This window comes from Bombina bombina, chromosome 2 (genome assembly GCF_027579735.1).
Source record: "Bombina bombina isolate aBomBom1 chromosome 2, aBomBom1.pri, whole genome shotgun sequence".
NCBI classification, from domain to species: domain Eukaryota; kingdom Metazoa; phylum Chordata; class Amphibia; order Anura; family Bombinatoridae; genus Bombina; species Bombina bombina.
The window spans coordinates 1,007,752,200-1,007,771,607 of record NC_069500.1 but is presented as its reverse complement, the minus strand read 5'-3'; the positions used below and the strand labels follow the sequence as shown (position 1 = coordinate 1,007,771,607).

At 37.9% G+C, this 19,408-nt stretch overlaps 1 protein-coding gene across 1 annotated transcript in view; it reads left to right on the top strand.

Annotated features, from left to right (window-relative positions):
• LOC128649980 (bifunctional heparan sulfate N-deacetylase/N-sulfotransferase 4) overlaps nucleotides 1–19,408 on the top strand; it is a 904,342-nt gene that overhangs the window by 327,472 nt on the left and 557,462 nt on the right. The gene's annotated exons all lie outside the window — the stretch shown is intronic.

The window sequence follows — 19,408 nt, the reverse complement described above, 5'->3', positions numbered from 1 at the left end:
TAATAAATCAGAACTGCTCCTACTGAACATACCTCCTAAAACACTAAATGATATCTTACAAATTTGCCCATTTAAGATACAAAAATCCTCCCTAAAATATCTAGGACTTCACATATCCCCGGATCCTATCTCCTTACGTAAATTTAATTATGGTAAACTAGTAGAGGAATTCAAACAGCTTACATCTGATTGGGTACCAAAACACCTCTCTTGGATAGGGAGAATTCACTCTGTAAAAATGATGCTTTTACCGAAAGCACTTTACCTATTACAAACCTTACCACTACCAGGAGCATTACATCACATCCACACCCTACAAGCCATCATCAATGATTATATCTGGAGGCGCAGTCCCCCAGGATAACCAACCAAACATTGTACAAATTAACAACAAGGGGGCGGCTTAGGGGTGCCAGACTTGCTGACATATAAACAAGCCATAGCCCTACAAAAAGTGGTTGAGTGGACCACCTCTAACACAGATACTTGTAAGAGTTGGGTACAACTTGCGACAGATCTGTCAAAACACAAACAATATAGGTGTCCTTTGTTGGAACTCAGATGCAGCACACAAATCCATAATTTCTCTCTCCTCAATTGTAAATATGGCTTGGCTATGCTGGACCCGTATGCGCAATAAATATCCCACATTATCCCACCCTGCTTAATTTACAAGAATTCCCAGCTGGCAAAGACTCCCAGGAAACAAACAAATCTGATTTCATCAAGGCACTCCCCATCTATCTCTTAACCCAAAATGGGAAGCCTCTGCCAAAAAAACAGATAGATCAATTAGGCAACGACTAAACCCTGGATAAGGTACCATCAAATGTCTCACTTCAACCTCACTGCTTTTGAAAAAAATATTTACTAGTAGCATTGCCCCCAAAAAACTTATATCTATCTATCTTATATAAACTACTACTAAACTGTAAAAACCCTACACTAACTAGCTACACAAGATGGTGGGAGAGGGAGATGAGTATACAAACCACCAGCAAATCTTGAAAGGCTAGACTCAAAATGCTGGCAAAATCGGCACCCACTTACAAAGTGCTAGAAACAAATATCAAGGTCATGATGCTCTGGTACTAAACTCCAACAAGAATTCAATATATTTTCACAAAAGCTTGTGATAAATGCTGGAGGGGGGACCTTCCTACATATTAGGTGGCAGTGTAAAGAGAAGAAGCCTTTTTGTCAAATGGTAATAAATACTATCAACACAACTCTTCACTTACAATTACCTCTCACCCCAGATATAGCACTACTAAACAAAAGACCAAAAGTTCCCTGTAAAATCAGGAAACTCCTCTTTCAAATCTTACTTAATTCAGCAAAACAATTGATCCCAAGAAATTGGAAATTGGAAACTATTCCATCTGAACAAGAGTGGAAAGCATTGGTAGATCACTCTCTCACTCTCTCACTATTCCATTAGCTTAGGACAGGGAACATAAACCTTTTCCATGATATGTTGTTTTTATGGGAATCATACACACAGAAAGCTTTACACCCTTGGAAACTCACCCATAAACAAGGTTTTTATCCTCCTCATTAGTACACAAGTTAACTACACTTAGCCATTCTTAGGCCTAGATTTGGAGTTCGGCGGTAAAAGGGCTGTTAACGCTCCGCGGGCTTTTTTCTGGCCGCACCATAAAATTAACTCTGGTATCGAGAGTTCAAACAAATGCTGCGTTAGGCTCCAAAAAAGGAGCGTAGAGAATTTTTACCGCAAATGCAACTCTCGATACCAGAGTTGCTTACGGACGCGGCCGGCCTCAAAAACGTGCTCGTGCACGATTCTCCCATAGAAAACAATGGGGCTGTTTGAGCTGAAAAAAAACCTAACACCTGCAAAAAAGCAGCGTTCAGCTCCTAACGCAGCCCCATTGTTTCCTATGGGGAAACACTTCCTACGTCTGCACCTAACACCCTAACATGTACCCCGAGTCTAAACACCCCTAGCCTTACACTTATTAACCCCTAATCTGCCGCCCCCCGCTATCGCTGACCCCTGCATATTTTTTTTAACCCCTAATCTGCCGCTCCGTAAACCGCTGCAACCTACGTTCTCCCTATGTACCCCTAATCTGCTACCCCTAACACCGCCGACCCCTATATTATATTTATTAACCCCTAACCTGCCCCCCACAACGTCGCCGACACCTGCCTACACTTATTAACCCCTAATCTGCCGAGCGGACCTGAGCGCTACTATAATAAAGTTATTAACCCCTAATCCGCCTCACTAACCCTATCATAAATAGTATTAACCCCTAATCTGCCCTCCCTAACATCGCCGACACCTAACTTCAATTATTAACCCCTAATCTTCCGATCGGAGCTCACCGCTATTCTAATAAATGGATTAACCCCTAAAGCTAAGTCTAACCCTAACACTAACACCCCCCTAAGTTAAATATAATATTTATCTAACGAAATAAATTAACTCTTATTAAATAAATTATTCCTATTTAAAGCTAAATACTTACCTGTAAAATAAATTCTAATATAGCTACAATATAAATTATAATTATATTATAGCTATTTTAGGATTAATATTTATTTTACAGGCAACTTTGTAATTATTTTAACCAGGTACAATAGCTATTAAATAGGTAAGAACTATTTAATAGTTACCTAGTTAAAATAATAACAAATTTACCTGTAAAATAAATCCTAACCTAAGTTACAAATAAACCTAACACTACCCTATCAATAAATTAATTAAATAAACTACCTACAATTACCTACAATTAACCTAACACTACACTATCAATAAATTAATTAAACACAATTCCTACAAATAAATACAATTAAATAAACTAGCTAAAGTACAAAAAATAAAAAAGAACTAAGTTACAGAAAATAAAAAAATATTTACAAACATAAGAAAAATATTACAACAATTTTAAACTAATTACACCTACTCTAAGCCCCCTAATAAAATAACAAAGCCCCCCAAAATAAAAAATTCCCTACCCTATTCTAAATTAAAAAAGTTACAAGCTCTTTTACCTTACCAGCCCTGAACAGGGCCCTTTGCGGGGCATGCCCCAAGAATTTCAGCTCTTTTGCCTGTAAAAAAAACCATACAATACCCCCCCCCCCAACATTACAACCCACCACCCACATACCCCTAATCTAACCCAAACCCCCCTTAAATAAACCTAACACTAAGCCCCTGAAGATCTTCCTACCTTGTCTTCACCATCCAAGTATCACCGATCCGTCCTGGCTCCAAGATCTTCATCCAACCCAAGCGGGGGTTGGCGATCCATAATCCGGTCCAGAAGAGGCTCCAAAGTCTTCCTCCTATCCGGCAAGAAGAGGACATCCGGACCGGCAAACATCTTCTCCAAGCGGCATCTTCGATCTTCTTCCATCCGGAGCGAAGCGGCAGGATCCTGAAGACATCCAGCGCGGAACATCCATCCGAACCGACGACTGAACGACGAATGACTGTTCCTTTAAGGGACGTCATCCAAGATGGCGTCCCTCGAATTCCGATTGGCTGATAGGATTCTATCAGCCAATCGGAATTAAGGTAGAAATGTTCTGATTGGCTGATGGAATCAGCCAATCAGAATCAAGTTCAATCCGATTGGCTGATCCAATCAGCCAATCAGATTGAGCTCGCATTCTATTGGCTGTTCCGATCAGCCAATAGAATGCGAGCTCAATCTGATTGGCTGATTGGATCGGCCAATCGGATTGAACTAGATTCTGATTGGCTGATTCCATCAGCCAATCAGAAAATTCCTACCTTAATTCCGATTGGCTGATAGAATCCTATCAGCCAATCGGAATTCGAGGGACGCCATCTTGGATGATGTCCCTTAAAGGAACAGTCATTCGTCGTTCAGTCGTCGGTCCGGATGGATGTTCCGCGCTGGATGTCTTCAGGATCCTGCCGCTTCGCTCCGGATGGAAGAAGATCGAAGATGCCGCTTGGAGAAGATGTTTGCCGGTCCGGATGTCCTCTTCTTGCCGGATAGGAGGAAGACTTTGGAGCACCGGATTATGGATCGCCAACCCCCGCTTGGGTTGGATGAAGATCTTGGAGCCAGGACGGATCGGTGATACCTGGATGGTGAAGACAAGGTAGGAAGATCTTCAGGGGCTTAGTGTTAGGTTTATTTAAGGGGGGTTTGGGTTAGATTAGGGGTATGTGGGTGGTGGGTTGTAATGTTGGGGGGGGGGTATTGTATTTATTCTTTTACAGGCAAAAGAGCTGAAATTCTTGGGGCATGCCCCGCAAAGGGCCCTGTTCAGGGCTGGTAAGGTAAAAGAGCTTGTAACTCTTTTAATTTAGAATAGGGTAGGGAATTTTTTATTTTGGGGGGCTTTGTTATTTTATTAGGGGGCTTAGAGTAGGTGTAATTAGTTTAAAATTGTTGTAATATTTTTATTATGTTTGTAAATATTTTTTTATTTTCTGTAACTTAGTTCTTTTTTATTTTTTGTACTTTAGCTATTTTATTTAATTGTATTTATTTGTAGGAATTGTATTTAATTTATTTATTGATAGTGTAGTGTTAGGTTAATTGTAGGTAATTGTAGGTAGTTTATTTAATTATTTTATTGATAGGGTAGTGTTAGGTTTAATTATATCTTAGGTTAGGATTTATTTTACAGGTAAATTTGTTATTATTTTAACTAGGTAACTATTAAATATTTCTTAACTATTTAATAGTTATTGTACCTGGTTAAAATAATTACAAAGTTGCCTGTAAAATAAATATTAATCCTAAAATAGCTATAATATAATTATAATTTATATTGTAGCTATATTAGGATTTATTTTACAGGTAAGTATTTAGCTTTAAATAGGAATAATTTATTTAATAAGAGTTAATTTATTTCGTTAGATGTAAATTATATTTAACTTAGGGGGGTGTTAGTGTTAGGGTTAGACTTAGCTTTAGGGGTTAATACATTTATTAGAATAGCGGTGAGGTCCGCTCGGCAGATTAGGGGTTAATAATTGAAGGTAGGTGTCGGCGATGTTAGGGAGGGCAGATTAGGGGTTAATACTATTTATGATAGGGTTAGTGAGGCGGATTAGGGGTTAATAACTTTATTATAGTAGCGCTCAGGTCCGCTCGGCAGATTAGGGGTTAATAAGTGTAGGCAGGTGTTGGCAACGTTGAGGGGGGCAGATTAGGGGTTAATAAATATAATATAGGGGTCGGCGATGTTAGGGGCAGCAGATTAGGGGTACATAGGGATAACGTAGGTGGCGGCGCTTTGCGGTCGGAAGATTAGGGGTTAATTATTTTAAGTAGCTGGCGGCGACGTTGTGGGGGGCAGGTTAGGGGTTAATAAATGTAATACAGGGGTCGGCGGGGTTAGGGGCAGCAGATTAGGGGTACATAAGTATAACGTAGGTGGCGGTCGGCAGATTAGGGGTTAAAAATTTTAATCGAGTGGCGGCGATGTGGGGGGAGCTCGGTTTAGGGGTACATAGGTAGTTTATGGGTGTTAGTGTACTTTAGGGTACAGTAGTTAAGAGCTTTATGAACCGGCGTTAGCCAGAAAGCTCTTAACTCCTGCTATTTTCAGGCGGCTGGAATCTTGTCGTTAGAGCTCTAACGCTCACTTCAGAAACGACTCTAAATACCAGCGTTAGAAAGATCCCATTGAAAAGATAGGATACGCAAATGGCGTAGAGGGATCTGCGGTATGGAAAAGTCGCGGCTGAAAAGTGAGCGTTAGACCCTTTAATCACTGACTCCAAATACCAGCGGGCAGCCAAAACCAGCGTTAGGAGCCTCTAACGCTGGTTTTGACGGCTACCGCCGAACTCCAAATCTAGGCCTTAATGCTTAAATGTGTTTTACATGAAATTTAGCCTCGAGTGATATTTATATTTTAGCTTCAATGTGGTTATTGACCTTAGTTTTGGAAAAACGAATACAACAACATGAAATTTGGTAATCGGTAACCTATGTATTTGTTTGTTTCATTATATATTTAGTTATGTTAAATCTGTTTGGACAACAAGAAAAAGTTGAAAGAGACATTTAGAATATGGACTATTAGTAAATAAAATGAAGACATGGACAATCAATATGGATTTATAGTCAGAGGAATAATAAGACTTTGCAAGATTTTCGATTGTCTCACACAATTCTAATATCGGATACCCCCAATGGGGAAATTTCAACCGTTGTATTTATATTCCTTTATCTATTTCAATATTGTCTCAATAAAAATAATAAAGATAAAAATATATATATATTGACCCCTAATCTGTCAACCCCTTACATTGCAATAAACCTAATTAACCTATTAACCCCTAAACTGCCAAACCCCCCACATTGCAATAAACCTAATTAACCTATTAACTCCTAAACTGCCAACCCCCCACAATGCAAATAACTAATTTAATTACTAAGCCCCCTAACCTAACAACCCCTAAATTAACCCCAATTACATAAAATAAAAAATACTAAGTTACAATTAAAATAAAAAATCCTAACATTAATTTAAAAATTAAATTACCAAAAATTAATCTAAAAATAAAAAAGTCTAAAATTAAAAAAGTCTAAAATGACAGAAAAAAATAAACAAAAGTATCAAAAATAAAAAAATTAAACCTAATCCCTAAAATAAAAAAGCCCCTCATAAACAAAAACACCCCTAATCTAAACTACCAATAGCCCATAAAAGAGCCTTTTGTAGGGCATTGTCCTAAGTTAAACAGCTATTTTACATGTAAAAAATACTAATTCCCCCCTAACAGTAAAATCCCTCACACATCAAACCCCCCAAAATAAAAAAAACCTAACACTAAAAAAAACCTTAACTACCCATTGCCCCTAAATGGGCATTTGTATGGGCATTGCCCTTAAAATGGCATTCAGCTCTTTTATGCCCTTAAAAGGGCAATCAGCTCTTTTATAACCCCCCAAAAAAACAAAAAAATAAAAAAAAACAAAGTCTAACCATCGAATAGGTACTCATGGTTCCTGAAGTCCGGTGGAGAAGATCTTCTACCAGGTGGTGAAGTCTTTTTGGAGGAGGCTACATCTTCTTCCAGCACGGTGATCTCTTCTAATTTCATCCAGGACCAAGGTGACACGGAGCAGAGGTGGCCCGTCGAATAAGACCAATGGGTAGCTTAGGTTTTTTAGACTTAATTTTTTTTATTTTGCGGGGTTAGTTGGTGGGGGTTTACTGTTAGGGAGTACTTTGTAATTTTTGTATGTAAAAGAGTTGATTTCTTTAGGGCAATGCCATAAAAAGGTGATTTTAAGGGCTATTGGTAGTTTATTGATAGGTTAGAGGGTGTTTTTATTTTGGGGGATATTTAATTTTTATAGGGGTATTAGTTTAGTTTTCAATGTTTTATTTGTATAGCTTTGTTTATTTTTTCTGTAATTTTACATTTTTTTTTATTTTTTTTTTAATATTAGCTTTGGGGTTTGTAGTCTTTAAATAATAGACTGCCCTCTGGGCAGGCTTATTGCCTAGTTTGTAATATTTCTATTTCATAACATTGCGATTGAGCTATCATGTTTTACGTGTTCTATATTAATATTAATACATATCTATAGATATATATATATATTTATATAGAACACATTTTCTACAGGACAATCAGCTCTTTTACAGTCCCAAAAAAAACATAATCTAAAAATAAAAGCCACCACCAAAAAAAACAAAAAAAACCTAAGTCTAACCCCCGAATAGGTACTCATGGTTCCTGAAGTCCGGCGGTGAAGTCTTCTTGGAGGCGGCGACATCTTCTTCCAGCACGGGGACCTCTTCTAACTTCATCCAAGACCAAGGTGACATGGAGCGGAGATGACCGTGGAATAAGACCGGCGACCACGGTGCCATCCAGCATGGAGATTTTCTTTGTATTATCACCGCCACACACTTAGGATTGAATGCAAGGTACCCGTTTAAAAATAGGGTACCTTGCATTACTATTGGCTGAAATTTTGAAGTTAGCCAGTAGGATGAGAGCTACTGAAATCTGCTACTTAAATCTTATTGGCTGATTTGAACAGCCAATAGGATTTCAGTAGCTCTAAACCTATTGGCTGATTTCAAAATTTCAGCCAATAGGAATGCAAAGTACCTTCAATTCAATTTTTAGTGTCTGACGGAGATTGGATGAAGAGAAGCCTCCATGCCACTGAGGATCGCCGCTCCAGATCTATGCATCGGGGAAGACCACTCCCTCCACTCCATGCTGCCTTCCCTCCAGATGAAGATAGAAGATGATAAAGGCTCCTGGAAGAAGACCTTCACTGCCGGACTTCAGTAATGGTGATTACCTATTTGGGGCTTAGTCTTAGGCTTTTTTTTTATTTTTTGGGGTGGCTTTTTTTTAGATTAGGGTTTTTTGGGCTGTAAAAGAGCTGATTGCCCTTTTAACCCTTTGAGTGCTAATGACGGCTCTAAGCCGTCACAGAGGTTCCTTGAGGGAGATCTGGGGGCTCCCACCGCTTCTACCCCAGCGATCGTGCCTGTATAGTGACAGGCATCGCCGGGGCTTCCCGTTTTGTGTGGTGACATCACACACAATAACGTGATAAAGTCAACGCGCAAATTTATTTATACAATGTTAAGTATAGGAGCAGGGGGCATGCTGCTTAGAAGCCTGTATTTCAGGCACCTAAGCAGCTACAGACCCCCAAGACCCCCCATTAGAATGGTAACTGCCTAACCTTTCCAATAGTGTAAGTCCTGGGGGTCTGAAAAAATAAAAAAAGTTAAAACAAAAAAAATTTCAAAAAATAAAAACATTTAAAAAAACTTAAAAATTCTTAGCACCCTGGTGGGAAAGTGCTTAGCACTCAAAGGGTTAACTGCAGTAAAATATCTGAATGCCCTTTAAAGGGCAATGCCTATACAAATGCCCCTTTAGGGGCAATGGGTAGCTTAGGTTTTTTAGACTTAGTTTTTTTTATTTTGGAGGGTTGGTTGGGTGGGGGGTTTACTGTTAGGGGGTACTTTGTAATTTTTGTATGTAAAAGAGCTGATTTCTTTAGGGCAATGCCATAAAAAGGCCATTTTAAGGGCTATTGGTAGTTAATTGGGGGTGTTTTTATTTGGGGGGAAAGAATTTTTTATTTTTATAGGGGTATTAGTTTAGTTTTCATTTTTTTATTTGGATAGCTTTGTTTATTTTTTTCTGTAACTTTATTTTTTTTATTTTTTTGTAATATTAGGTTTCGGGTTTGTAGTCTTTTAAAAATAGACTGCCCTCCTGGCAGGCTTATTGCCTAGTTTGTAATATTTCTATTTCATAACATTGCGATTGAGCTACCATGTTTTATGTGTTCTATATTAATATTAATACATTAACAGTTTATTAATTAAAACACATGTGATTTATAAAAACTCACAAGATGCTCAAAGTCAATATTCACATCAAAGCCGACTGCTATAAGCCTTCTTGTATGAACTCCGGATATCTTTCCGTATGTGTGTTCCGGAGTATTGTTTATCCAAAGCACACACGCTGTAGGAAATCCTCTCGGCTAGAAGCCAAACAGACCCGTTCTGCAGTAGAGGGATAGTGACGTCCTTGGGGCGCTTGGCAGTAGACACGTTGGTGGATGTTTTTAGGAATTACGGATCCCCCATGGGACCAAAATAGCAAACTGTATACTTCAACGCGTTTCGTCCCGATCAACGGGACTTTGTCAAGAATACCTAAGCTGCTCCTCTGTGGCCCTTATATACCGGAGGTTTATAATGATACCTCAAATAAATATAATTAAATGTAATTCCAGAGTGGTGTATAAAAGACACAGAGAGGAGCACAGTTTGCGTACTGAACATAAATAAATGTACTGCATATATATTAAGACCAAATATCCCTTTTCGATCATCAGGGGTTTCTGTCCAGAGCATTACATGACAGTCGTTTTGTATGAATGCTTTTAAAATTACTATACATTTATGAGCACTAGATGCAGCAGTGTTTACACAATGTATAAGCATTTGTGAAAAACTGCTGCTATATAGTATTTCAGACCCATGCAGGTTACTTGCATAGGTATTCTCTTCAACAAAAAATACCAAGAGAACAATGTTAATTAGATCATACAAGTACATTGGGAATTTTTTTGTTGTTTTTCCTTTGTGGTTAATTGTACACTGTATCTGAATCCTGAAAGAAGAAAAAAATTATTTCACGTTCATGGATTCATATAGAGCAAACAATTTTAAACCAAGTTTCCAATTTAATTCTCTTATCTAATTTGCTTTATTCCTAAAGGGAACTAGCTGAAAGCCAATAACAAGAGGCATATATATGCAGCCACCAATCAGCAGTTTCTGAGCCTACCTAGGTTTACTTTTCAACAAAAGATACAAAGAATAAAACAAATGAAATAATAGAAATAAATTGGAAAGTTGTTTAAAATGGCATATTCTATCTGAATCATGAAAGAAAAAAAAAAGTTTCATATGCCTTTAAAGGGGTTTATTAATTATTTACAATGTTTCTAGATCATGCATGGGCTGATTAATTTTAAGTGCAATTGTATCTGGGTTTTTTTTGTCAATGATACATTTTTGTTTTGTCAATGATACATTTACACTTTGATTAACATACCATATGGCTTTAAACTTAGGGGCCGATTTACCATGCAGCAGCTTCCGTGCGAGCCTTCAGGCTCGCCGGAATCAGGAGTTAAGAAGCTGCTGCTCCTTAACTCATCCACTACCACTGAGGTGGAGGACTGCAATCATCCCGATCAGATACGATCGGGATGATTGACACCCCCTGCTAGTAGGTGATTGGCCGCAAATGTGCAGGGGGCGGAATTGCAGAAGCATTTCACACAAAATGCTTGTGCAATGATAAAAGTTGACAGTGTATGCTGTTGGCATTTATCGATGTCGGGCGGACATGATCCGCCGACACTTGATAAATCAGCCCCTAACTGTTGAATCTGCAATCTGATAGTATTTGCTGTCTTGTAAATGTCACTCTATTATAAAAATTTACCATAGAACTTGTATATGAGAGAGAGATAGAATTTATATATATGAGATAAGTTAGTAGAGTCTGCTTCTCCTGCAAAAGAGTACATTCAAATTGTCTTGTTCTTGTACAGAATGGTTTAATATTGAGCATCTGGAAAAATGTTACTTTACAGTACATTGTCCCTTTAAGGTTGCTGAACTCCTATTTTTTAAACTCATTATATGTTTAAACATGTAGTCACAAGTTTGCTGGAGTGATGTGTATCCTAGGAATCAAACGACTACAGTTTAATTTTTCTTTTACTATATGGTAAAAAAAACATATTCTGCTTTAGCATGTTCGGTTTTATTATCCAATTCAACAGCAGATAGGTAGCCTTGTATTCTGTCTGGTCATAGATTATCAATAATATATGTGGGAAAGTAGTATTAGCAGAAAAGACTTCTAGAGTCAGTAAATCATCTGCAGACCTTTCAAGTCTTTGATCTTTATCATCTAATATTGGGTAAAATTCATCTGCAGAGACTTAACCTGCAGCATACTACAAAATTAATCAAAATGATAGTGATCTTTTAAAGTCACTTTGTAATCCTTATAAATGGTGCTGAGACTATAAGGAAGCACCCAATGCAGGCCACATAGATTGCTGAGATGATTTATGTTACAGTCTCTACTCTTCCAATTCTCTAGGGCGATGGGAGAGAGTTCTGAGACTTAAATAGCATAGCCTTTATAATTTATGTTTCTTTTGTCTCATGGTTTGAGGGTGATAAGTTACTTTGTAGCAAAATGCATATATTGACATTAGTGCCTGTAAGTGTGTCCTGGATAGAAATTATTTTGGTGCCAAATGTTTTAGCTCTTAGTAGATATGTGCATGGGCAAAACAATTTAGTTGGGAATTTCTGGCCGATTCGGGTGATCAGAATTTCATTCATTGTTTCATTCAGTTCATCCGAATATATCTGTGATAAGTGTTGGACAGTTGCTGCTGCTGGCCCTGCCTTCTTTCATCAATAACAAAGACTTGTGGTGTGTGCAGAGATGTTGGTTCACCTTGCAGCTGGTGATAAGACCCAACACTCTCCCATGGCTTACTTCTTTGCCGCATAATTTGCATTTAGCATAGTGGCCATCTCTGATGCTAACAAAGTGGCCCCACACCTTTGAGCAACGTGAATAAGTTGCTGCTTCTGCCTGCCCTTCTGCTGTTTAGGTCTCCTTGCTGGTGTTTTTCAAATGTGGCAATGCCTAGTATTGACAGAGATTGCTATACTTGTGGAACTTGCAACATGGGTATTGGGTGAGACTGTTATAGGAGCTGGCTGCTCTCCAACAGGGGATGATGGTCATGATGAAGGAGAGAATAAAAGAGGAGACTTCAGGCATAAAAGTGGAGAGGAATTTGTGCTGCTGCCTTTAACACAAAGACTTCTTCCTCCACCATTTCCTCATGCTCGTAATCAAGTTCTTCCTGGTCCAGAGTAAAGGCTATAGCAGATGCGCTGGGAGTAATAGCCTCATTTTCTAAAACAGAGACAAGGAAACCTGCTCAATACTTCCCTCTTCTTCCTGACCGCTTGGCACAATGAGATCCTCTACTACTGCTGCAGAATCTGCCCTGCTGCTGCAGTTGCTCAGAGACTGCCTTTCAGATTGTGATAAACCCACCCATCTGCTGCTATAAAACATGTAGGGAATCAGGAGAGTTGCAGAACTTGCATTTGAAAAACTGATGGTGGCACTTGGGCAAACACAGGTGCTGGTGTTTTTGGGAGTAGACTGTCTAAAGAGCTGATGTGTGCACGGAGGCTGCTTGGTAACCTCGGACCACCTCCCAATCCTACTACTAGACTTGGATCCAAACAATGTCAATTCAGTACCTTCACATTCAGTTTTCCTCACTGTCCACTTTTGTTTTATGGGTGGGCTTAGATAACACTTACTGCTGCTGCTACTACTAGTTGTGGTAGTGGTGGGCCCTCCACATCTCCTATTCCTGGTGGACATAGAATTGCATGCTACAGCAGATGCTGACGATGTCCCTGCTACTGCTGCAACTTCCACTGCTCCTCTAGGGCACGATCCGATATAGATCATAGTTTGCGGCGCAAGCAAGGGAACCCCCGCCGCCCGTAGTTTCAGCTCGCAACTCGAGCTATCCAATATACCCCGCCGTCAGATGCTAAAGTGCTGTAAGTCTGACAAACCAGCGATGTCCAGAAATCTGCGTAAGTACAAATATCTGGAGTCGCCAGTGACTTACTAAAGTATTAAATCTCCCGTACTGTCTAACACGCCTCCCAAACATAGCCCGACACGTATACCCCTCTATCCGCTATCCCCCCCCCCACTCCTAATAATAAAAAATGTATTAACCCCTAAACCGCCGCTCCCGGACCCCGCCGCCACCTAATAAAGTTATTAACCCCTAAACCGCCGCTCTCGGACCCTGCCGCCAGCTACATTAACTACCCCCTAATGTGAGCTCCTACCCCGCCGCCAGCTACATTAACTACCCCCTAATGTGAGCTCCTACCCCGACCGCCACCTACATTAAACTACCCCCTAATGTGAGCTCCTACCCCGCCACCTACATTAAACTACCCCCTAATGTGAGCTCCTACCCCGCCGCCACCTACATTAAACTACCCCCTAATGTGAGCCCCTTACACTGCCGCCAGCTACATTAAACTACCCCCTAATGTGAGCTCCTACCCCGCCGACAGCTATATTAAAATTATTAACCCCTAATCTAATCCCCCTACCCCGCCGCCAGCTATATTAAAATTATTAACCCCTAATTTAATCCCCCTACACCGCCGCCAGCTATATTAAATACATTAACCCCTAATCTAATCCCCCTAAAGTAATCACCTCTATTACCAGCCCTTAAAAGGGCCTTTTGCGTGACATTGCCCCAAAGTAACAGCTCTATTGCCAGCCCTTAAAAGGGCTTTTTGCGGGGCATGCCTCAAAGAAATCAGCTCTTTTACCAGTCCTTAAAAGTGCTTTTTGCGGGGCATTGTCACAAAGTAATCAGCTCTTTTGCATCTAATCTAAATCCCCCTACACCGCCGCCACCTATTATAAATGTATTACCCCCTAATCTAATCCCCCTACACCGCTGCCACCTATATTAACTATATTAACCCTTAATCTAATCCCCCTACACTGCCGCCGCCTATAATAAATGTATTAACCCCTAATCTAATCCCCCTACACCGCCGCCACCTATATTAAATAGATTAACCCCTAATCTAGTCCCCCTACACAGCCGCCAGCTATATTAACTATATTAACCCTAATTATATTAGAGTTAATATAGTTAATATAGTTATTATATTATATATATTAACTATATTAACCCTAATTATATTAGGGTTAATATAGTTAATATCGTTATTATATTATATATATATATATATATATATATATATATATATATATATATATATATATATATATATATTAAGTATAATAACTCTATCTAACTCTAACATCCCTAACTAAATTCTTATTAAAATAAATCTAATTCATATTAATATTATTAATTAAAATATTCCTATTTAAATCTAAATACTTGCCTATAAAATAAACCCTAAGATAGCTACAATGTAACTAATAATTACATTGTAGCTATTTTAGGGTTTATATTTATTTTATAGGTAACTTGGTATTTATTTTAACTAGGTACAATAGCTATTAAATAGTTAATAAATATTTAATAGCTGCCTAGTTAAAATAATTACCAATTTACCTGTAAAATAAATCCTAACTTAAGTTACAAATACACCTACACTATCACTAAATTAAATAAACTACAAATATCTAAACTAAAATACAATTAAATAAACTAAACTAAATTACAAAAAAAAACATACACTAAATTAAAAAAAATAAAAAAGATTACAAGAATTTTAAGCTAATTACACCTATTCTAAGCCCCCTAATAAAATAACAAAGCCCCCCAAAAATAAAAAAATTCCCCTACCCTATTCTAAATTAAAAAAGTTAGCAGTTCTATTACCTTACCAGCCCTTAAAAGGGCTTTTTGCGGGGCATGCCCCAAAGAAATCAGCTCTTTTGCCTGTAAAAAAAAACACAATACCACCGCCCAACATTACAACCCACCACCCACATACCCCTACTCTAACCCAAACCCCCCTTAAATAAACCTAACACTACCCCCCTGAAGATCTCCCTACCTTGTCTTCACCCAGCCGGGCAGAACTCTTCATCCGATCCGGGCTATGTCTTCAATCAAGCGGCAGAGAAGAAGTCTTCCATCCGGGCAATGTCTTCAATCAAGCGGCAGAGCAGAAGTCTTCCCTCCGGGCTATGTCTTCAATAAAGCGGCATCTTCAATCTTCTTTCTTCGCTCCTCCGACGCAGAACATCCATCCAGCACGATGACTTCCCGACAAATGAGGTTCCTTTAAATGACATCATTCAAGATGGTGTCCGTCGAATTCGGATTGGCTGATAGGATTCTATCAGCCAATCAGAATTAAGGTAGGAAACATCTGATTGGCTAATTGAATCAGCGAATCAGATTCAAGTTCAATCCAATTGGAGTTTCGGGGCTCCAATAAACAGCGTAAGGCTTACTACGGCTGTATTTTGTGGCGAGGTGAAAATGGAGTAAGATTTCTCCATTTTTGCCACGTAAGTCCTTACTGCGCGGGTTTGGTATACCTGTCTATGGTCAAAAAAACTACGGGCGAAGGCAGAAATATACGAGCGGAACTTCTAGGTTACGCCGAATATAGGATACCAAACCCGCGCAAATTTTGGCGTCGCCGGCTTCTGCGGGCGACGCTGTATATCGGATCGAGGCCCTAGATTTTTAAGCAGGAGGAGCAGGCAATGGCATTGAAATGTATATTTGACTCTGTGAAGCAGAGGCAACAGTGCTTGTCCCACTTCTGCTCATTAGGCAAGTAGAAGTAGACATGCACTCTGCACTAGTAGTGACAGTGTTGGTGTCAGTGGTACAACTGGTGGTGGCAGCCAGAAACATAGTATACTCTGACTATACACTCTAAGAATTACATGACAGAATAATATAATTATATATTATTAGCTAAAAATATTTTTTTTATGGTGCCCCCACTTCAGTAATAAATATGATTTCAATTATATGAGGGGTACACCTCACTAAGCTATATGTAATACTGATAGTATACTAGTAACAATATAGACATGCATTGAATAATTATTATTTATTATTGTACTTGCTATATATTTTACACCCAAATTTAAAGGTATGCTACGTAACTACTATGTTGCTGTAGAAAGCATGTCGCAAACTGCCAGGTACCCATGGTGCCCCTACTGTAATAACAAATATGGTTTCAATCAGATGAGGGGTATACCTTACTACAATATATGTAATACTGACAGTATACCAGTAACAGTATAGATAAGACATGCACTGTGTGCAATATAACTAGCCATTGAGAAATTATTATTAATTATTGTTGTTATATATTTTACACCCAATGAAAAGGTATGCTATATATCTATTGTGGTGCTGTAAAGAGCCTCACATTGCCCCCACTGCAATAACAAATATGGTTTCAGTCACATGAGGGGTACTTCTTACTATGATATATTTAATACTGATAGTATACCAGTAATAGTGCTCCTTTTGTAAAAATAAATATGTTAAATCAAAGTAAACATAAAAAGAAACAGAATGGGCCAGGTTACAAGTGATGCGCAAATGTTTTTGCGCATGCGATTTCGTGTTTTTGTGATCCATTTTAATCGTGCTTATATTACAAGTTGAGCGAAATCCCCATTGCGCTAGAGCAATCTCAATTTATCCAACAATTGTTACCACAATCTCACAGCTGTGGTTAACTGTTTGGTTAACTGTGTGGTTAACTGTTTTGCGAAACTTAAAACTTACACAAAACATTTTAAAAATACATTAAAAAGTACAGTTAAACTTATAATAACAGCATCTAATAAAATTTATATTTAAACATTTTGCGCAAAAAAAGTTAAAAGGGCTCAAAGAAATGAGATTTCAGGTGTTAGAAAAAAAAAAGCCACCAAAGTACTTTAACATAGAGATACATACAGATACATTGCTAAAGATGTACAGTATTTGTATATATATATATATATATATATATATATATATATATATATATATATATATACAAATACTTTACATTTATATTTAACCGTGTAGTGTATTTACTTTAAATGTTTCACATTCCAATGTAATGCTTTATCAGGATTGGACAGGAGAAGTTGTACACATGAGTGGTCAGACCCCCTGTACATCACTGCAAACAAATGAGATGATTTGTCAAACAACCTCAGCTCCTTCCCCCTTTCCTGTGTTCTCTGCAATTTTTTTTTGGGGGGGTGGGGGGGTAAAAGTGCCAAATGAAAAAATGAAACAAATACAACGAATAAACATGAAAAGTTTTGTTACAAAGTTTTGTAGAAACGAATGTACAAATGGTAATTATTATAGATCCCTGAAAAATGAATATTGCTTATACCATATTTGTAATGTAATGGATAATTGTTTTATCACTGCATGGGTAAAAGTATTTTGTACTATCTCTCATCCTAATAATGTTATTATTTAGGGGACATACAGTGTTTTTTTCCCTGATGATAGCTTAAGATTTGAAAAAGCTTAAATGGACAAGAAACCCATTTTTTTTAATTTCATGGTTCAGATAGAGCATACAATTGTAAATAACTTACCAATTTACTACTATTATGTAATTTGTTTTGTTCTCTTGGTATCTTTTGTTTAAAAGCATACCTAGGTAGGTTTAGGATCTGGGATATAGCTGATGATTGGTGGCTTCAGACATATGACACTTGTTATTGACTTACAGATTGGTTCTTTTAGCTCCCAGTAGTGTATTTCTGCTACTTCAATAAAGGATACCAAAAGAATGAAGCAAAATTGATAATAGAAGTATTTACTTCTATTATCAATTTTTGCAATGTATCTAATAGCAAAGTTGTTTAAAACTGGATGTTCTATCTAAAATATGTCCCTCTAATGTATGCATTTAATAATTGATGTTTTAAATAATCAAGCTATTGATCCTATTGGCTTTTGGTTGTAGGTAAAGGTTATGGTTGGGAAAGTGTTTGTATCAGTGTGAAAAATAGACAGCAGATTGTAGATATCTATTTTTTTTTTTTTCATTTTCAGTATTAATGGGACACTGAACCTAAATTTTTTCTTTCGTGTTTCAGATAGAGCATGCAATTTTAACCCCTTAATGACCACAGCACTTTTCCATTTTCTGTCCGTTTGGGACCAAGGCTATTTTTACATTTCTGCGGTGTTTGTGTTTAGCTGTAATTTTCCTCATACTCATTTACTGTACCCACACATATTATATACCGTTTTTCTCGCCATTAAATGGGCTTTCTAAAGATACCATTATTTTCATCATATCTTATAATTTACTATAAAAAAATTTATAAAATATGAGGAAAAAATGGAAAAAAACGCAGTTTTTCGAAATTTGACCCCCAAAATCTGTTACACATCTACAACCACTAAAAAACACCTATGCTAAATAGTTTCTATATTTTGTCCTGAGTTTAGAAATACCCAATGTTTACATGTTCTTTGCTTTTTTTGCAAGTTATAGGGCAATAATTACAAGTAGCACTTTGCTATTTCCAAACCACTTTTTTTCAAAATTAGCGCTAGTTACATTGGGACACTGATATCTTTCAGGAATCCCTGAATATCCATTGACATGTATATATATTTTTTTAGAAGACATCCCAAAGTATTGATCTAGGCCCATTTTGGTATATTTCATGCCACCATTTCACTACAAAATGCGATCAAATAAAAAAAAATGTTCACTTTTTCACAAATGTTTTCACAAACTTTAGGTTTCTCATTGAAATTATTTACAAACAACTTGTGCAATTATGGCATACATGATTGTAAATGTTTCTCTGGGATCCCCTTTGTTCAAAAAAAGCAGACATATATGGCTTTGGCATCGCTTTTTGGTATTTAGAAGGCCGCTAAATGCCGCTGCGCACCACACGTGTATTATGCCCAGCAGTGAAGGGGTTAATTAGGGAGCATGTAGGGAGCTTGTAGTTTTAATTTTAGCTTTAGTGTAGTGTAGTAGACAACCCAAAGTATTGATCTAGGCCCATTTCGGTATATTTCATGCTACCATTTCACCGCCAAATGCGAACAAATAAAAATAAAACGTAAAATTTTCCCAATTTTAGGTTTCTCACTAAAATTATTTACAAACAGCTTGTGCAATTATGGCATAAATGGTTGTAAAAGCTTCTCTGGGATCCCCTTTGTTCAGAAATAGCAGACATATATGGCTTTGGCTTTGCTTTTTGGTAATTAGAAGGCAGCTAAATGCCGCTGCGCACCATACGTGTATAATGCCCAGCAGTGAAGGGGTTAAT